The sequence below is a fragment of the Oxyura jamaicensis genome, chromosome 1 (genome assembly GCF_011077185.1).
Source record: "Oxyura jamaicensis isolate SHBP4307 breed ruddy duck chromosome 1, BPBGC_Ojam_1.0, whole genome shotgun sequence".
Classification (NCBI taxonomy): domain Eukaryota; kingdom Metazoa; phylum Chordata; class Aves; order Anseriformes; family Anatidae; genus Oxyura; species Oxyura jamaicensis.
Window position 1 is genome coordinate 97,037,000 of NC_048893.1, and position 20,807 is coordinate 97,057,806.

The 20,807-nt window shown below is 39.3% G+C and overlaps 1 protein-coding gene and 1 long non-coding RNA gene across 5 annotated transcripts in view; one reads left to right on the top strand and one right to left on the bottom strand.

Moving 5' to 3' along the window:
• Window positions 1-20,807, bottom strand: part of CADM2 (cell adhesion molecule 2) — a 674,480-nt gene that overhangs the window by 475,856 nt on the left and 177,817 nt on the right. The window lies entirely within an intron of this gene.
• On the top strand, window positions 836-7,492 carry LOC118160539. Its single transcript, XR_004747553.1, has 3 exons — window positions 836-847; window positions 6,588-6,593; window positions 7,345-7,492. It is a non-coding gene; the product is annotated as an uncharacterized LOC118160539 (long non-coding RNA).

Consider the following 20,807-nt stretch of genomic DNA (forward strand, 5'->3'; position numbering starts at 1 on the left):
AGGAAAAAGAAATGTTGTGGGGTTTTGTTGTTGTTTTGTTTTGTTTTGTTTTTTTTTCCTTTACTAGAGTACAAATCTTGAGGCAATTCTGTAAGATATGCCAACTCATCTCTTACATCTTATAAATCTTTAAAACCTATCTGAGCAATAAATTTTTTCGTTGTGATGCTTGTTTTAATTAATACCTGGAAATTCATTTATTTTTAAAGCTATTTTAGAACCAACATATTACTTTGTAAGTATGTGCCACAAAGTCCAATTTTACACTTTTTCCCAATATGGAATTAATATACTGCATGCTTCACTGCTCAGCACTCATATTTTCATCATGGGGTGGTGCTTTGATAATGAACAGTAGTTATATTTGACAGGGGAGTGCAGCAATCTAAAGACTAGCTAATTCCCTGCTGGGAAGAGGAGAGTACCGACTTAAATGGAGTATTATAGCATATATGTAATATCCATATTGATGGAAGACCTTCTGAAAGGTATGAACATGAATCATCTAAATATCCAACGACATGAAAATTTTAAGGGTTGTATTAAGAAGTTGTATTTCCTTTCTCTCAAGCGTCACATTAAAATTAATATATATGTGCAAAGAGAATAAATTAATAATATCTATCTAACATTGTCGAAGAAAATATGATCCGTTATATGCAGAAGCTGAAACATTTCACTGCCATGGGTAAACAAGAGGCTCTACAGAAGACAAGGCAAGTAGATGAATAATGACACAGTAAACACTGCAGGCTTCAGGCCTCTGTTAGCCTTCCAATTCCTCTGAAATTATTATTTTGGAGATTTCAAGTGTTGTTATAAATATACAGGTATACTGCTTCTTTCAGTACTCTTATTATATGACTGCTTCACTTTTTTTTTCCTGATAATCATTTTTTTTTAATATATTCAAACTGTTATAATTTTGCTAGTCTCAATTCTCAATTATTCAATCGACTAATTGTCAAAGAAACAGAAAATAGGCAATAGACTTGTATCATTATTTGTCCTGGTGGGAAAAAAAAAAAAAAAAAAAAAAAAAAAGCCTTTTCTGATTGTTGCATTATATATACCAAAATCTCTTCAGTCAGCATAAGTACTTAATTTTTTATAAAATTTATGCTGCATAGTTGGAATACTGTCTGATGCGTTGTCTACAAAGCAGAAATCATAATCATGTTTCTTAGTCCAAAGTTGTCTTACTGACACAACTAAAACCACCTCTGTTTAGTCTTCAACAGACAATTTCCATCCAGAGAACAAAGCTCACACCAAAAGTCAAGAAACGTTCCTACGTATTTTATATAAATGCTCTCCCTGATGCCATGAGGCCTTTTGAAGTAAAGTAAAACCTCAGAATATCCCAAACACAGAGGAGAAAACTGCAAACAGCATGGGCAGCAGCACAAAATACATAGCATAATTCATATACAATGGATGTTACATCACCACACATGATAAAACTATATGTTGAGTTCTTTAGCCTGCACAACTGGGTTAATTTCCATTCCTGAAACATCCTGCAACTCCTTTCTGCCATCTTTCCACTTAACTTTGTGTGTGTGTGTGTCTGTGTGTTGCTGTTGAAGGACAGATACCAAAAGGAGGTATAATTAGGCATAGCGATTGTTTTATCAAAGTTAACTACAAAATTAGTATCACCTTCCTAATTTCCATCTGCTGTCCTTCAGCCTGTACATCAAATAATGACACCTTCTACCCTCCTGTTGTGTCAGAAGGTCACATTGATTTATCCATCAGAAAGCTTCCAATCTGCCTCATGGATAAAACTCTTGACTGAACTCTCAGGTGACAAGCAGCCCATAAAAGAAGGAAAAAAAATATTCAGACAGTTTCATTCAGAAGTTTCATTTCTTTACAGTTATCTCTGTTCTTTATCAGCCATGGGAAAATGCTGGATCTGGCCTCCTCTTCTCTGAAATTGTTGTATTAAAACAACAAGCTCAAAACTTTACATCTCAGGTCTTCTGTGTCTCTTTTACTCCATTTCTTTCAGCTGCACTGCATTAGACTTGCACTAAAATGACAATCATGTCTACAACAACTCTCTTAAGTTTGAGCATAGAATAGCTCAGTTGGAAGGGACCTTCTAAGATCTTCTAAGTTCAACCACCCGACCACTTCAGAGCTAACGAAAAGTCAAGCACATCACTGAGGGCATTGTCCAAATGCCCCTTGAATACTGACAGGCATATGGCATCAAGCACCTCACTAGGAAGCCCACTCCAGTGTTCATCCACCCTTGTGATAAAGACGTTTTTCTAAATGCCCAGTCTGAACCTCCCCAGACCCAGCTTTGTGCTGTTCCCCTGTGTCCTGACATCGGTTCCCAGGGAGCAGAGACCGGCACCTCCCTCTCTGCCTGCCCTCCAAAGGAAGCTGCGGAGAGCAGTGAGGTCGCCTCTTGGCCTCCCTTTCTCCAGACCAGACAACCCAGGTGTCCTCAGCCTCTCCTGACACGACAGGCCTTCCAGCCCTTTTACCAGATTTGTTGCCCTCCTCTGGACACTGGGATACACCCAGCTAGAAACAAATTGAAAAACACATAGGGCAGCTCAGGATTTGCCTGGAGCTGTGGACTGTCTCCCTACTTCATGTTCCTGCAGACAGTTATGTGTTAATGTGTGTCCACGTGAGAAACCTTTTCCCCGAACCTGAGCACCTGCAGACCATAGCAGCTTGTAAGGGATTGCTTCCCAGTGCTTGGGTCTCTGTTTTTCATATTCACAGGTATGTATAAAGAATGCTTTGTTCAGATTGACTTCCTCCTTAGAAGCTGACCATGTTATCTTGAACCACCTTTTCTTATGATATCAAGAAGTCACAATTATATATATATATTAAAAAAAAAAAAAAAAAAAGATCTATTCAGAAAGATGACTGTTGTGAATTTTAAGTACAAGAAAGACCACATGTGAGACAAGTAGAAATGAAACTCATTTAAAAAGTTAGCAACTTGTTATCTTTGTAGTTGCTTAGAGTTTCTCTGATCTACTAACACTAAGCGTACCCCTACTCAGTAGGGGTCAGATTTCTGCATTTAGAGCATCAATCAGTTTTCTGAACACTGTTATCAGTCCTGAGCTAATTTATCTTTCCTTTACTTTCCCCTCTCTCCCTTCAACTGTACGGTTTGGGACCAAAGATAATTACAATAGCCCCATCTTAAAGTCCTACCAGGACCTCAAACAATAATTCTTCACACTGTCACAGAACAGTCTCCTCACCTTTCATGTAACTTCAGGAAGACAGTTAAGATAAAATAGCAAGTAACACAGTTATCACTAACTAATATAATGCTTTGTTCGTTACAATTTGCAACTAACAGGCTCTAAACATAAAAGGTTAAGAACCATCTCCTAAAGTTAAGGTAAGAGTGACCTGGGTTCTTATGGCTCCTCAGCTGGAAGAAAGGGAGAGCAATTTTATTATTATTATTATTATTTATTATTATTATTATTAGACTGCAGTCCCTTTTTGGTGTTTTGTCTTCTCCTTGTGCATGTGAAAGTCAGGAGATCCAAATACTGAGTGGACTCCAAAATTTACTCTGAGTTTTGGATTGAATAGTGAGAGCACTGGAAGAATTACATCAGAAAAAAATAAAAAATAAAAAACACATTTGCATACGTAATTTGCTAACTGAACATTAAAACCAATACAATAATTCCCATGACTATATCCATAATCCTGTGTGTCCTGATGAGTTTCAGCTTACTAGAACAGTCATCCCATTTTCACATGTGTGTTCTACTCTGCCAACAACAGCACTTCTGGCAGGTTTAAGGAACAGGAAAAATCAGTTATGGAAATAACTGATGACAAACTTGAGCTACGTGACCTATTGTTGATTTGATTTTCAGTATATATTAATACATTTGTCATATAACCGTGCCTAGACAGAACAATCCAAGACTTTTACTCTTGTGACTACCACAAATAGCTTCAGTGTGCCAAGGTTTCCAACTGACACAGTCTTTTCTTCAATTTTCATTGGGTTTACCCAGTTTTCCAGTAACACTTATCATCTGTGAATATATGTAATTCAGGCTAGTAAAGTAATAGAGTTATTAGATCAGTTGCTTCTAAAAATACATTTCTGCCACAAGTAAATGAATGATAAAAGAATTTGACTCATCATTCACTAAAACTTATCTTATGGATTATCCGCTCTTTTACTCTCAATAGTCAGCCTTTGGTTTTGATGTTATACCTGTCTCTGACTATGCCAGAATCCCGATAAACTACAGGCAACAACCTGCTGGTATGAAAACTAGTGATTAAAAAGTAACAAAATATGCCTTGGCCTTAAAGAAAAGAAAAAGATCAAAAAACCCTTGAACTTGCTGATTTTCTCTCTCACTATGTATATACACAAAGCATGAACAGACTTTACATGACATATAAAACAATATTATTGTATAATTAGGAGAAAAAAAATAGCTGAGACTGCCTTTCAATTATGGCATATTATATGTGGGAGACTACTGACAATGTAAATCCCTGCAGGGATGGATTTGTAAGAAATTCACATTACAGCCCATTGTGTAGTGCTGCTCATGCAGAGAGGGATTTCACAGAGTTGACATAAAACTACACTTACCTTTGGCTGCTACTGGGCTAAGTGCTAATTCAACTTAAGTGACAGTTTATTTATTTGTTTAGTTTGTCAGAAAGGTACAGGCATATTACTTAAAATGTGAAATATAGGAATTATGCTTCACTAGTACACATAACTAAAGGTCATAGCTATGCTAAGTAAAAACAAACAACAAACACAAGCACAGAGGAAAGAATGTGCAACTGAGATACTGACATATTTTGTTAACTGGATCTGTTCATTTACAGTCCTTATTATAACCATTGATTTTAATTTGTTCAAACAACCTCAGGATTGAAGAGTAGCTAACAGTTCCACCAGCTCAGTGCACTTGCACAAAACCAAACTTTCCTTGTGTCAGACAAAGGTAGCCTGGATAAATAGAACTGAATCATTACCTGTTGGATTCAAAATGCTAGGGTCTGAAAGAAAAGGTTTGCTGTGTATGAACCATACTAACAAGGCATTTATATACACACCATACTTAAAAGTAGGTCTTACTGATGTTTGCAACCAGAGGTATTGCAACAAAGCTACAACTGACTGTATCTAGGCAGAGAAGCCTAGATTTTTCCCTGGGGATTATAATTTCATTCACTCTTTTCATTTATGTTATTCATAGTCTTGCACTGAAGGGCAAAATGCTAATGTCAAAAGAAATAAGTCTAAGACAAAAAAAGTACGATTTAATGCTGAAGCCTTGAGACTCATTTTTATTTATTTATTTATTTTATTTCTCCTGCCCTTCTGATGTTTTGAGAGCATAAACTTCCTGTAATGCAGAAAAATTGTAAGTCTTGCTAATCTGTCATTATCTGTACCATTTAATTTTCACCATCCAATCGAGCAAGTGATACGCTAACAATGAGAGAGAATTTCTGTAGTAAACCTGTTTTTCTTCAGGTCTGGTGAATATAATACAATGTACAATAAATACGAAGTCTAAAATGTGATGCTTTCTCTTTCCTTTTGCACATTAAATGGATAGTTTATCTTACATACTAGTATCAAGTACAACTGCTTTTTCCTCAAGCTTTTGAAGGACTTCATCTTGAGAAATGTCAGTTTCACATTGGGAAGCTGTCTTCTTCCTCAAATTCTTCCATTATAAAAATGGTAATAAGAAAGCTGATATTCCCTTGAATCTAAAAACCTAAAGCAACCTCTTCCTGAAAATGTAAAGCAATGAATTATAAAGAATCAAAAATCCTGCATCTGAACCTTTACCCCTTAATAAAGAGCTACAAGAGTATCCATTACAGATTTCATTGTTGTTATAAATTTAACATCAAAGGTACCCAGACACAATAATGATAGCTGGGCAGCATTAAACTACCTTAAAATTTATCTTGCAGTTGCAATATCCTAGTGTGTTCCACAAAATAAGTGAAAGTATCCACTTCCAATCCCGATACAGTAAAAATAATTCTTACTTACAGACATATACATATCAAATTATTACTTACTGATTTTATGACTCTGTAATCCAGATAATGAGAGCACTTTGTACACTACAAGCAGAAAATGCAAGGTCATTTTGGAAACGTCACTAAGGTCTAAGTTTCTCATCATCTAAACTGTCTGTCCTTGAGGAACACTCCGGGCCCCCATGATCCGTACAACCAGTAAATCAGGACAAGACTACAAAGCAGCTCGCTTTCACAATGCCTTTCAGAGAGTCCTGAGAAAACCACGATGCCCGTGTGTGCCACAGTTGCCTGCTTTATTTTATGTTGGGATGTCATCATTGCCATGGAGCTTGTTTGTCCCAAATCCACCAACATCAAGATCCAAGACTGAAAAGCAGTGAAAGTAAAATCTCAAGAGAGGGAGATAGGGTTTGTAACTGGGAGCCAATGGCATCTTCATTCTGGCATGGGCATGAAAGGAGTTCCAAGTACTGCAGCCAGGTATTACTGATATCCATACAGATGCTATGTTGCAGAGCACCTTTTCTGAACAGCAGAGTAGGGTGATGAGGAACTCAAGGAAATGACAACTAGTTGCCTAAGTACAATGAAAATGTATTGTAATTACCTGCTTAAAGTGCAGAAGAACGTGGTTTGTTGTTGTTGACAGAGCTGCAGGCCACCATGAGGCCTCCCTCAGTCTGCTCTGCTCTGGGCCGAACAAACCAAGGGGCCTCAGCCACTCCTCATACCTTTTTCCCTCTAGACCTTTTATTATTTTCCTAGCTTCCTTTGGACACTCTCTAATAGCTCTATGTACTTCTTATTTTGTGGCACCCAAAACTGCACACAGTGCCTGAGGTGAAGCCTCATCAGTGCAGAGCAGAGCAGGACAATCCTTTCCCTCAGCTGGCTAGTAATGCTGTGCCTGATGCACCCCAGGGTATGGGTGGCCCTCCTGGCTGCAGGGTACACTGTTGATACATATTCAACTTGCCACTGACCACAATGGCCAGATGCCTTTCTAGGGCTGCTCATTCCCCACTCTGTATGTATAGGCAATGTTGCCCCAACCTAGGTGAAGAATCCGTCACTTCTCCCTGTTAAATTTCATACAGCAGTGATTGCCTGGCACACAGCTATTCCCTCGCAGAAGCAGCGCTATGGAAATCACAGAGCATTTACAAGAAATGGCAGCAAACTGGGAAGAGATTGCTACATTCTTTAGTTAACATTGTTTGGGAAACTGATTTCCCTCCCCAGGCAGAAAACGCAGAGGGACAACAAGGAGGCTAGAAGGAAGCTACCACACAGGGAAGGGGAAGCAAGGTCTGGGTAAGAAGTGATCCCCTTTAAACACAGCTTTATGTGCTTCTTTTGAGTTGAAACACCCGTGGTACAGCACCAGCAACAAGTGCTGGACAGCAACATCTACTCTGGCTGTTCCACTGTGATGTCACTATGATGACGTGCATCTCAAGCATCTCCCACCAGAACACCCAGACAGACCAGCTGGGTCTCAGTTGCTGACTGGCAAGACGAAGACTAAGCTGGCCACTGAAATGGCTTCAGGCAGAAACTTCAGTGAAAATGAGACAAAAGAAATTAAAAGGGAGCCACTTCCAGCAGAAACTTCACCTGTCTTCTCCTTCCTCATCTTCCCAAAGAAACTGTGGCAACTAGTTGAAAGCAATGAGTTTAAGACCATTTGGTGGGGTCACTGTGGAAACTGTATCGTGATCGATGAGGAGATGTTTAAAGTGGAAGTGCTGGGAAGGACCGGGTCTCAGAAAGTTTTTGATACTGAGCGTATGTAAAGTTTAATTTACTAACTTAACCAGTCTGGATTCACCAAAATGCAACGGGACTTCCAAAGATCTGCCTTGCTTCCCAAATTCCTGGCAGAAGATGCATTTTCTGCTCATAGGAAGGTACATCACTTGTTCCACACATGAACCAACACTCACAATATTCTAGTGGGAGATATGGGTGTTTCTATAAAATAGGCCTTGGCAATAGAGGAGATGAGGATGACGGTAAATGTTCTAAATTTAATATCTTTCTCAGGCTGGTGTTGAGGTATTTTTCAGGTGGCAGCGATGAGTGGTAGAAATGTAGATACCATATATTCAGATTATACCCAATGAGTTTGAATTCATGGAATGGGAAGACAAATCGGGCTATCATGAGTCTACTCAGTTTAATATATTTGCAAGAAATCTTGCTGTGCCATATCTGAATTCTTTTTTTCAGCTGTGGGATGCATATTAACAATGTAGTGTTACCTACATGTTAATTCTACCTAGAAGCATCTGAAAAGTCATGGTACCCAGGCTTCTCAATCAATTATTTTTTATTATTATTTTTTGGAAAATGTTAGCAACTAACTCTCCTCCTTTGCATTTTTTAGTTACTCCTCTACCACAACCTCAGCTTCAGGATAGATTCTCCTCACCTGCTCATCAACTGCAAGCGCCATGCTGCCCTGATGAGGAAAGCCACGGCTGACCCTGCAACACAGGCAGATCTGTATGGAAACTGCCCCAGCAGCAGCCCAGGCATCCAGCATGGGTGGGGAGCAGATGCCGGGCAGGAGAAGGACGTGATGGCAGCAGCTCCTGCAGAAGACACATAGACAGTAGCCCCCACAGGGTCCCTGCTACCAAAGCGCCAGGCAAAAGCCATCCCTCAGGCTAGCAGTGCCCACCCAGCCTCATGCGTGGATGCTCCCTCCCTGCCAGGCCCTACTGCAGAGGCAGCAGGCAAGGACAAGCAACAGCCTCCGGCCTCCTCCCAGCTGCCACCACGCAGCAGCCAGAGCCCATCTGCCTCTCCTACTCCCATACAGTACCACTTTCTGCCTTTCATGGGACCCGGCTTGACACCTATGTACCAAAACGTGCCAGCTCCGCAGTTTCCCTGGACTGCCATACCTCCCTTCTGTCCATTTGCAATTCCTGGGCTGGCAGCAACCTCTGCCACAGCCATGCCAAATCCACCCAACTGGCAGCCCTCAGCAGCCCCACACTGCCCAACTTGCACCTGTAGCTCAGGCAAGGCAGCTGCAGGCTGGCACACTAACGCAGGACCCACTAGAGACAGAGGGGAGAATGGCACCCAGTTACAGGTTTGTAGTTGCTCATAGTTGCTCATAGTTGTTCGTAGTTCATAAGCTGATTGTTCTGAAAATCATTGTTTGCATAATAAACCTTTTACAGTTCTCCTGTTATTATTATTATATACATTTTATGGTGTCATCTCAGATTGAGTTTGCATTTAATTTCTCAGAAGGAAGGAGAAGCAACTGTTCTCATATCAACGTAATAGTTTTCTCTAACAGTCAAGCTCTAGGTACTTAGCCATAGAGAGTAGAAGACTGGGTAATGTTGGCATGCTGCATGCACCGAGGATGCTCTTCCTAATGATGACTTCTGAGCACAAGTTGAGAAAGTCTAATTAAATAACAGCATTTTAATTAGAGAAGACTCAGAAGGGGAATGTCACCTTCATAGTAGGATGAATGCTCACAAGGGTAACACTCAACATTGCCAGGCAGTAACAACCTGTGCTTTAATTTCTGAGCTAACATTCATGAAGGTGCTGAGAAATCAAGTGCTTTGGAGAGGCATCCCTGAAAAACAAGAGAACAGAGTTCAGAAATGATGAAAATATATATATTTAAAATATTTATATTTATAGAAATGTCAGACCACTCAGTGGGTAACGAATTGATTGGATGGTTGCACTCAAAGAATTGCAGTCAATGTCCAAGTGGAGAACAGTATTGAGTTCAGGGACCAATATTGGGACCACTGCTTTTTAACATCTTTGTCAGTGTCATAGACAGTGGGATCAAGTGCACCCGCAGTAAGTTTGCTGATGACACCAAGCTATGTGGTACAGTTGACAGTCTGGAGGGAAGGGATGCCATCCAGAGGGACCTGGCTAAAGAGGTGGGCCTGTGAGAACCTCATGGAGTTCAGCAAGGCCAAGTGCAAGGTCCTGCACCTGGGCCAGGGCACTCCCAAGCACAAATACAGGCTGGGTGGAGAATGGATTGAGAGCAGCCCTGAGGAGAAGGCCCAGAGGGTGTTGGTTGATGAGAAGCTCAGCATGAGCCAGCAATGTGTTCCTGAGGCACAGAAAGCCAACCATATCCCAGGCTACATCAAAAGCAGCATGGCCAGCAGGGCAAGGGAGGTGATTCTCCCCTTCTGCTCTGCTCTCATGAGACCCCACCTGGAGCCCTGCCTATAGCTCTCAGGCCCTCAGCACAAGAAGGACACGGACCTGTTAGAACAAGGCCAGAGGAGGACCTCGAGGATGGATCTAGGGGCTGGAGCAACTCCTGTGAAAACAGGCTGAAGGAGTTGGGATTATTCAGCCTGGAGAACGGAAGGCTCCAGGGAGAGCTTACAGCGGCCTTCTAGTGCCTAAAGGGGGCCTGCAGGAAAGCTGGGGCGGGACTCTGTCAGGGTGTGCGGTGACAGAAAAAGAAATAATGTTTTTAAAATAAAAGAGGGTACAATTAGATTAGATAAGGAGGGAATTCTTTACCATGAGGGTGGTGAGGCACTGAACCAGGTTGTGCAGAGAAAGCTGTGGATGCCCAATCCCTGGAGGTGTTCAAGGCCAGGCTGGATGGGGCTTTGGGAAATCTGGTCTGGTGGGAGGTGTCCCTGACCATGGCAGGTGGGTTTGTTCATCGTTATAAAAGAACTGATATTGTTGTGGCTCATTTGGAAGTAATAACATTTATTTGTAGCAGGAATGGGAAAATAATTTAATTTTATCTACTGAAACTTGGTAATGCTTCAATTGATATCAGTAGAGAATAAAATACAACCTAATTAAAAGCTTTTGAAGATTAACTTGCAGAGCTTAGTCATTTATGGACATCTAAAGTTGGCAATCTTAAAGGACTTGATTTTCCACAGTTCTGTGCTTACAGTTTTCTGAGCACCCTTTTTAAGTGTTAGCAAATTGGTCACCATCTTCTGGTCACCATTTTAAAGTTTTGACTATTTCGTAAGAGTTAAAACATCGAATTTGTCACTAAACGTTAAAATGTAAGTGCTATGCAGTTGTATTTTCTTCTCTCCAATCTGAAACTTACCTAAAGTTCATACAAATTGCATTAGGTAAGATCAGAATAGAACTTGATGATTCCTGAAGTTTTAAGAAATGCACATTTAAATAAATCTGATTCATTAACACTTTGTTAGCCTAGAAAATGTCATTATTTTTAGATTAGCTTTCACAGGTTTGCACTCTAGTAATAGATCCACACAAAGAAGACTTTCACAACTAGGAAATTGTTTCATGACAAAATGGGATATGACAATTTGAAGATGTGTAAAGACTTCCAGAAATTGTTTTGGAATGAGTATCAGCGATCTAGGGAAGCAAGCCACTGAAGGTATTGAGTTTTAGTTGAAGTCCATAAGATAACACTAGAATTATTTTATCTCCAACCCTCTCCAGAATAGGGTCAGGGGATGAGAGGGGAAGGATACTCTCCACGTTCTGTTCAGCAGAACTGAAATTGGATTTCATGAGCTTGAACAAAACACTGTTCAGGAAGAACAATGGACAAACAGATCTACACAGGCTTGAAGAGAGTTGTTAAAGAGGAGGTGACAGTAACGTCAGTTAAGAAAGGAAATAGAAGAATCTGGAGAATTCTTATACACTTGAATTTGTACTTAGACCAGTAATGATAATTATGTTGGTTAAATCTCAATTGTATTTATGGAGAAAGTCTTTACTGAACAGTTTATCTTCAATTGTTAATGGTGTGGGGGAGGGATGTAGAAGGAGAAGATCATTGAGTTTAGGTACTTTATTTTATCTCAGCCTACTTTTATTTTTTTCCCTAAAATTGTACCTTGTCTCATTGTTAGTATGATGCTAAACTTAAGGAATTGTTAAACTCACACACACAAAACAAACAAACAAACAAACAAAAACTAACCTCTTAACTAACCTCTTTTAAAATAAATCAAATAAAAAAGAGTAGAAGGAAAATTAGATCACTTTTCCCCTTTTATCTCCTTACATACTGAACTCGTGTCTAGATTCATATAAGAACAAACTTCCTGCATGCAATTTGAAATCTTGACTGGAGTGCAGGTGGTGATGAATAAAATAACCAATAACATCTGATTCACTCTTGATAACCCATGTATTCAAATGCTGCAGCCTAACTAACTGTGGTGTTTTTACCCTGCTAGGCAGCTGAACTCCAGTACAGCTGCTCTCTCACTTCTCCTCCTCATAGAAAGGGGGAGAGAGTATGATGGAAAGGAGGGAAAAAAAAAGGAGGGGGAGGGGAGAGATAAGGATAATTTAATTAAAGTGAAAAGGAAGAGGAAGAAAACAAGCAAAGGCCACATGGAAGCAACAAGGGAAGGAGAAAAAACAATTATTCTCTAATTCCCATCAATGAGAGATGCTTGGGCCCATCCTGGGAAACAGGGCCTCAATACATACAGTGGTTGTTTAGGAGGACAGATATCTTCATGCAGAGACACCCCCAACCTCACCCCTTCCCCACCTTTTATTGCAGAGCGTGACACCACGTGCTGTGCAATATTGCTTTGGTGGGTTTAGGTCAGCTGCCCCTGGTGATGTCCCCTCCCAGTCTCTTGTCCGCCCCCTGCCTGTTGGCCCTGGGGAGTTTGGAGGGAGTCTGGATGCTGTGCCAGCCCTGCCCGGAATACACAAAACGTTGGTGTGACAGCTACAAGCTGGCTGTTCTAGCTACAAGTGCAAAGCACAACCCTTATATAGACCCCTGCAGGGAAAGTTAACTCTATCCCAGGCAGACCCAGTACACTAACATATATGAAGTATAGAAAAGGTATAAAGGTACAGGAAAAATGCAAAACAACAGAGGAAAACAAGCTGAACCTTAGTTCAATAAACTCATAGTCTAAACCTGTAAAAAAAAATAAAAAAGAAAAAAGAAAAATAAAAAAGGTTTAAAGCAGCAAAGGCAGGAACAAGATACAGCAGCCACACTTCTGTAAGAAATTACATAGGCATGCAAAGAATATCAGCTCATATTCTGATACATCAGTTTTGCATACTGCAATCCCAAATACTTTAGGGAAAATAAATAAATAAATAAATAATCAAACCAGCCACACAAAATGTATGCATTGAGGAGAAGTGGGTAAATGTGTGTCTGATGCTTTGTGAAAAACCTTTCCCTAATATCCAACCTGAATCTCCCCTGATGTGGCCTTATGCCATTCTCTAAGGTCCTATCACTGGTCAGCAGAGGGAAGAGTCTCCCGACACTGTATTTGTAAGATAACACAATTGACTCGTAGTCAAACTCAGATTCCTTACCCTGCTCTTTAACTCCAGTGTGTGAAGAACAGTCCTATCAAGGCCTACTGTGGCTCATTAAGCCTGATCAAGACTTATGTCAAGCGTAGGAGTAGAGCGTACCGCCCAACAAGAGCAGAGTGGGACACACACTTCCCTTGACCGTCTAGCAGCACTGTGCCTGATGCACCCTAGCATACAGTTGGCATGCTGTTGGCTTGTATTCAACTTGCTGCTGACCATAACCCCCAGATCCCTTTCTGCGGGGCTTCTCTCCAGCCTCTTGTCCTACAGCCTGTACAAATAGCCAAGTTTACCCTGTCCCAGGTGCAGAGTCCGACACTTCCTCTGGTTGAACTACATGTGCTTAGAGATGGCACAGCCCTCTAGTTTGTCCAGATCCCTCAGCAAGGCCTCTCTACCCTCAAGGGAGTCAGCAGCTCCTCCTGTTTTAGTGATGTCTGCAAATTTACTTAGTGTGCATTTGAGTCCTGCATCCAGATCATTTATAAAAACATGAAGAGAGGTGGCCCTAAAACAGCCCTGTGGAACCCCACTAGTGACAGGTCACCAGACTGACATAGCCCCCTTTGCTACAATCCTTTGAGACTAACCCATCAACCAGTTGTTCAACCAGTTGTTCATTATGTTATGAACTTGTCTAGCTGTGTGGTGGGCATTTTGTCCAAAAGGATACTGTGAGAAAGAGTATTGAAAGCTTTACTGGAATGCAAAAAAGACCACATGATCTGTCTTCCCTTGGTCAACTAAGTAGGTGACCTTGTCATAAAAGAAAATTCAGTTAGTCAAACAGAACTTTCCTCTCGTGAACCTGTGTTGGCTAAGACCAATGACTACATTGTCTTTCAAGTGTTTTGTTTTTTTTTTTTTTTTTTTTTTTTTTTTGGTAACTCCCAGAATAATCTTCACTATAATTCTACCAGGCACTGAAGTGAGACCAACAGGCGTGTGTTTACCAGGTCTTGGGCATGGGCCTGGGGAGACTGCTCTAGGTGGCCTTGCTTGAGCAGGGGGGTTGGACCAGGTGGCCTCCAGAGGTCCCTTCCAACCTCAACCACTCTGTCGTTCTATTGCAGAAAAATGTTCCTCGGTTTTGTGGCAGCAGTGCACACACTACTCTATGCTGATGTGACCCCACAAACTCCTGCACAGATACTCAAGGACACTCAAGTGTTAGTTCACGTGAATCATTTATTGGCATCTGTGCACAGGTTGAAGGTCCCGGTGGGAATGGACTCTCTCCAAGCGTTTGAGTGGTCACTGCCTCAGTGCTAACAGCTGTCTCTGTTGCAAGCCTCCATGCACCATCTTCTTCCACTGCATGGGGTAAGGCTCCCCAAACTGTGGTTTGGCTGTGGAGAAAATGTGTGTGAGCAATTGCAACCCTGAGAAATTTAGGATGGCATTGCCAAAACAATGAACCTTCTACTCAGTATTAAACAACAGGAAGGAGGATTCTGTTTTCTGCAGGGAGGGAATTGGATGGAGAAGAAAAATAATGAGACATCCTTTTGGGGAGTAGAGTTTTCAAGGGTGCAACGGGGATTTTGAAGACTCAAGGTGAAGCAGAGACAACTGTGTTAGTTAAGAAGCTTAGTTAAGAAGTTTCCTCTTGCAAGAGGCAAGATTCCTTTTCCTTCTCTAATGTGTTTGGAAGTGCACAGCAATGCAGTGTGGGTTGGACATCATTCTCCACTGTGCCCTAAGCTCATCTCAGACAATAGCAAGATATCTTCAACACTTGCAGATACATTAGATGGACTGTTATTAGCATCATCCCACTTGGGGACATTAGATGAAAATGTATCTCAGCAATAGACCTGTCCCAGCTGGGCATGATGTTCCTTTGGAATCTGGCAACAATATCTAAGACAGTAAGGACAACAGCAAGGCAGTGACAGAACAAATGGTGCGTAGCCTTCTGACAGGAGCTGCCTGCAGAAACCCTAAGAGCTTGCAATAAAGACGTAAATAACAGTTTTAGAGCACACTGTGAAGGGGAAGCTTCAGAGCCAGCTCAGAGAACAGTGCAGACCTGGCCCTTGATTTCTGTTCTGAAAGTTGTTATTAATATGATAATTCAGTAACACAAAATAATTTCTGACACATCAAACAAGGATGAGAGCATAACACTGAAATAAGAAGTTAAATTCACCATCACCTGGTCATGTATTTTCCTTTTGATAGTGAAAAGACATTTGAATCCAACTGATCCAATTACAAAAAGGCAACAGAATGTTTTAATATTTTGAGTTTGCATTAGTTCAATGCCTAAAAAACAGGCTACTTTGATGGTTTGACTATTGACATTCAGGTGACAAAGGTGAGGGTAGTATGAGAATCTCTGCAGAATATAAAGATAGAGCTTCACATAAAATAGATTTAGCAAAGTAAGAAACTGACCGACCTATCAAGGGAGCAGAGACTCTTTTGCAAGCCAAGCTCCTAATAGAATAATTGAGAAAGCTCAGAATAAGTTTATGCTCTGTCCATGCAGGAAATTAGCACACTGACCTTCCCTCTCATATTCTCAATGCAAAAGTAGTGTCACCAAGGTCAGTGATTGCATGCACACACACAGCACCTGCACTCTCATCCTTAGCATCTGTTTCCTGGCATAGGAAAACCAAACCATACAGTAACATAAGAGAGATGCAGAACTGTAAAAGGTTAAAATTACAAAAGTGAAGGTTGCTGTTAAAGTCTATAATGATCAAAGGATTATTGCATTTTGAGTGTACAATAATAAACCAATGTAAGTTATTCCATTTCTATATTAAAGAAGCTTCATATTAAAAATAATGAATAATATAAATGCAGAAGCAATTACTTTTCTGCCTTTCACATTTACCGTAATAGTTTATGATGAAACTGAACAGTGAAAAGTAATAAATATAATCACATTCCATTTTGCTGATCAACAGCAATCAGGTAATGTACTATCATATGAGATACAATCAATATAACAGGAAATTTATATAGAGATGTTTACTGCTACTTATTGGATACTTCAACGGATATTTTAAATGTATAATTACAATAATGACTCATTCGTCTTTCGTCATAAAAACAGAAAGCTTCAGTCTTTGGGTTTAGATTTCCAGATAGAAAAGCTCTGTGTTCGGACAGAACTTCTAGAAATAACAATTTTCCCACTCACTTTTAAAAGGACTTGAAATCACTCAAAAAAAAACTTTAAAAAAAACTTTTAAAAAACATTCAAATTAAGAAGCATAAAGGTTTCAGTGAACTTGAGCAAATGAATAAGATGTCCAGTACTAAATGAAAACATTCTCATACTGTCTGTGATGGAAGGATTTGATTAATATGTATTTTTACACTGCTTTTGATACCATGAACCTTCCATGAATCAGGAAGATATTTATGCATGTTTCTAATCTCATTAAAGGCTTACTTGCTGATGAGCTCATTGTATTTCAAGATGTGCTTTGTTTCTCCTGCTATGATTTCTTTATAGTTGTACTTCACAGATAAAATACCAAAATTCCAGCATAAGTAGTCTAATCGGATGCTCCATCTGTGACATTGATAGTATAAGGTGTTTCAGAAGAAATACAAAAGCCTCAAGGGGAAATTTCTTCTTAAATCCAGGCAGTTAGCAGATGTCACTCTACCTCTTCAAAACAAATCAAGGCCAAATTACCTGTTTTTGAAATCTATGTGATTTCAAAACTTCCTTTCAAAACTATCCTTTTTGGCTATATCTATAAATCATATTAAGTTTAAGTTCCATTAGTTAGAACTTCTAGATTTGTGTTTGAAAGCATTTAAAGACTGTAAAGGAGAAAAGAAAAAATACAGAGCTGTGTGTTCCTTCTGGGATGGAGAGTTTTTGGCCTCTCCATGGCGTATAAAATTAACATGAATAAAAATGAAAAAATGCTGTAGAAATTGTGCCATTTACTGAATGGGTGGTGAGTAAGTAGCAATTAGCAGGTAACAAACACCTCAGTGCTACTGGGAAAAAAATAAAAATAAAAATAAAAACACATTGAAATCTGAACATGCGGATCCTGTTTATAAAGAAAGACAGAAGAGATAATACTAGAACAAAGCTTAGAAGCGTACAGGCAACATATATCTTTAAAATCTGCTGTTGACAGAAAAGCAGCAACTTTTGTACCCTTTCTCCTCTTAAATGTAAGAGACTGAAACTCAAACTTTTTGTACAAACAGACCACAGGTAAACATTAAAATGTTTTGAATATCATTAATTCTTTATCAACTTTTATACTAAACTCTCTAAATCTTACATTTGAAACATCATTCATTGGAGATACTGCGGAGCCTTCACTGAAAATTTCCGTCAGCCAGAAACTGTAAAAGCCTATTCCCTGTCTAATTTACTACTGCATACATTTATATAAACTTTTATACTGGTTCTGATTCGGCTTTCCATACCAGTTCCACTCTGACTAGAATTTTGGGAGCCATTTCAGAACACCCTGACCTTTTGAATTATCGGTATTACATAAAAAGGAAACGATAGTTAAGGGAGCTCGTTAATCAATCACTCAAAAACTAGAGGAGCCCTAGTGACAGAAGCAAACAGTGTAAGGGAGCCATTACAAAATGAGCCAGGGCACATAAAACACCTGCCTGCGGAAAGTGATCTCTCCTAAGTCCTGCCTGAGAGCCCGCGGAAAGAATTTGAGCAAAGGCAAGCAAGAGAAGTTATTTGTTCTCATTTGACCTACTTCATCTTCTAATTAGCATTTGGTAATTGGCTGGAAAAAGTCCAATTTATTGCCCAGTAGATGCTCTTCAGGTATGCTGACTGCTTTGGGTTAATGCCTGGGGAACATGGCATTCTATACTAAGTGATTTAGGAATACAAATCTCACTGTAATTAAGTGGAATCCAAGTACCTACCAGCCAGGGATTTTTGATAATCACAAATGTTACACCGTATTGCAAAGGCTGACATGAAAAAGCTGCCAGTGCAACTCCCTATTTACTAATAATAAGTAAATGAAGGAGAGAAATATCACTAGCTCTTTCTTCTTTTCAAGTCATAGATCATCAAATTTAAAAGATATAGTAAAAGCTTTGAGAGAAAGGAGAGAAACTAAGGGAAAATAAATACATTTAAAATCAACCGTAAACTAAGTATTTTTAAGAATCAATTCTAATTTGGGATACAGCAGTCAATAATGAATATTCTGAAAAATAGCAAACAAGGTTAAGCGAAAGGGAACAAACACCATAAAACACTGGCAGTTCAGTCAAGCTACACTTATGCTTTTCTGTAGGGAACAATGTTGAAGTAACAACAATTTGCCAAAGTGTTAAATGAACTTCAAGTGTCTGCTCTGCAAATCTCAATCTGAATGAGTATCCTGAGGCATGCTATCATGTCTGAAAAAGCTCTAGTTGAATGAAGTCCCATCTGACCCCTGAGAATCTATTCAGCAGAGAAATAACAATACAAAATATGTGAAGAAAGCCATTTTGACACATTTTCTGAAGGTGGCTGTTTTATTGTGTTCATCTTTTTCACCAAAAATGCCCCAGTACTTATTTGGTATAAACATCATAAGACACCACTAGAAACTTTACAGAAGTGTTTCTGTCTCAACAAGAAACTAATGACCAGCAGCAATGCTGATGCCACCTCATGTTGACTCAAGATAGGTAGCGTTAAATGGTAAACAAGAAATTCTATTACACTGAGAAAAAGTAGGTACCCTGTAAACACAAATGGCAAGTGGACCCTAATTCTGATGGAAGCAGTCATGAGGCTAAAATTTTAGCAAAGCTTGATTTGATATGGACTGCTAACTACATCTTTCCTGTTTCATTAAAGAATGCAAAGAAAGGCTTTCTGGACATAGAAAAATGTTTTCTACTGAATCTTATTCACTGCAGAGTTCTGACTGAGGCTAAGGATTTCAGATCAATCCCCTAGTTTCTGAGAGTTAATCAAGTGATTAAACTTTGACTGGAAATTTCAGGGATAAAGCTCTTCCAACTAAGCTTAACCTCAGCATGTGTGAAGGAATTAAAATTTACCAAATCCTTACCTCCCTGAAGCCTTACTTCCCTTTTGTTTATGAAAAAAAAAAATGATGAAGTGTCGTCACCATCCTAACCCTACACCATACGTGATTAACACAATAGGTTAATCATATTTATATTGCTTTCCCTCTTCCCAGTTGCTGTTCTATGATATTTGAGAAAATAAAAGTTAATTTATAGCCTGATCCTGCAAGTGCAAATGTAAATACTTGGCTCAGTTCTATTTTGCTCCGTAGAGATTAATACATGTGCATTGATCTACGCACATACATTCACTTGAAAGCAAGACCACTAATTAGATCCTAAATGTACCAGGAAATTTGAGTTTCAGTTATGGGTTCTGCCACAAATGTGTGGTGCACTTTAAAACCCTTGCCTGAAAGATACTAGGGGAGGACAAAAAATATTACTTGGTTCCATTCCACATCAGATAATCAAAACTTCTGAAAAAAAAAAAAAAAAAAAAAAAAAAACAAATAGGAAATGAAAACCAAAATCTTTTCTTTCTTCTTCAGTAAATTCTTCCACAACATCTTTCTTGCAAGTCCCTCCAACACTTTTTGCTGTTTTACCTCACAAAAACATTCTAGTAGACTCATAGCATTATTCTTTCTGACTTAGTTGTAATCATGCTACACACAAAGAAAATCACAGTGTTAGGTTTTCAGATGGTGACCTATAATGAGTAGAGTAAGGACAGTTCAAAGAAAAGCCTGTGAGAAATGGCTCTGTCCACAGCTCAGGCCACAAGTTGTGTTGTTAAAAGTGAGTCATCCTTTACACCAGACCATACAAATAGTAAAAAAAAATGTTGCAGGAGAAGATTTAAAAACAAAACAACTTTCACAGATATCAAAACACGTCAAAATCTTTTGAAAAACAAAAGCAAATAGCCAAAATGTGTTTAAATGTCCTTGGATCACAAATAAAAAGCTTGCAGAGCTTGTTAAAAACACAGTTCAAATGCAGCTGTTGCATCCATGCTTGCATGAGCCTGCACAACCTAGAAGAAAGGTACTGAGCAAAAGCAGAAAAAACATCTTATTTTTACTTCTCCCACAGTCCTAAAACAAATGTGGTCATGAAAATTTTGCAAGCTGTTTTTTTTATTATTATTTTTCTGCAGAAATAATTCACAAATAAACACTGATGCAATGAGATAGCAAGCATTTTTGCCATTCACTGTAATGTTCTCAATCATTGCTTGCATACCCAAACTTAACCAAATTGACTGAAAGCTTGGTTATGCACCATGTGAAAGAACTCAGAAGATTACATAACAGAGTTGACCTACTAGGTTCCCTATAACATCACATTGCGAGATTCAAATGCTATAACTTTTGAAAATGTTTACAAGAAAGCACTCTAATGCTTCCCAGTTT